The following is a 658-nucleotide window of genomic DNA, read 5'->3' as shown; positions in this document are numbered from 1 at the left end:
TGACTTTATCTTGATTGTTATAGTTTTCATACTGATGGAAAGATGGAAATTTTAGAGACTTTTCATCTTAAACTGCATGGTAGTTTTCGAATAAAATGGGCACTAAATTTTGAGGTTCTGCGTATTTTAATACCATACAGAAAGTCCCTCCATCAGTAATTGTTTTTCCCAACGGCCGGAATGGACGGCCATTTCTCGCACCATGAAACATTTCACGACATCAAATCTCGTATGAATTTTACTCACGTATCTCTTTTTACGATATATTAGAATAGAAAATTTCTCTAAATATTTTCCTTTAAATAATCATTAAATTGCGGCAAATGAAGAACGCGAGCGCTGCTAATTGTTGTACTTTGTTGAGAAGCACACATTTTATGGAATGTGGGTCTCCTTACCATCTTTTCCACTTACCACGCATCTTCTCTCTCACCACAAATTGTGGGAGAATTTAAATTTACTTTTTGCACATAAAAAGGATGCGAATGTGAATATTGCATAAATAATATTAAAGTGGTAAGCGCCCCCGGGGAGATTCTCTCTTACACAATGCGCGGGTGTAATTAAATAAATTCAGAATTCATTTCAAACAATTGAGCTCATGCATAGCATTTTATTTCGAATATTTTGAAGTATCCACTGGGTTTGTACGTTGAAA

This window comes from Trichinella spiralis (assembly GCF_000181795.1).
Source record: "Trichinella spiralis strain ISS 195 chromosome Unknown Scfld6, whole genome shotgun sequence".
Lineage (NCBI taxonomy): Eukaryota > Metazoa > Nematoda > Enoplea > Trichinellida > Trichinellidae > Trichinella > Trichinella spiralis.
This window is presented reverse-complemented; position numbering follows the sequence as displayed.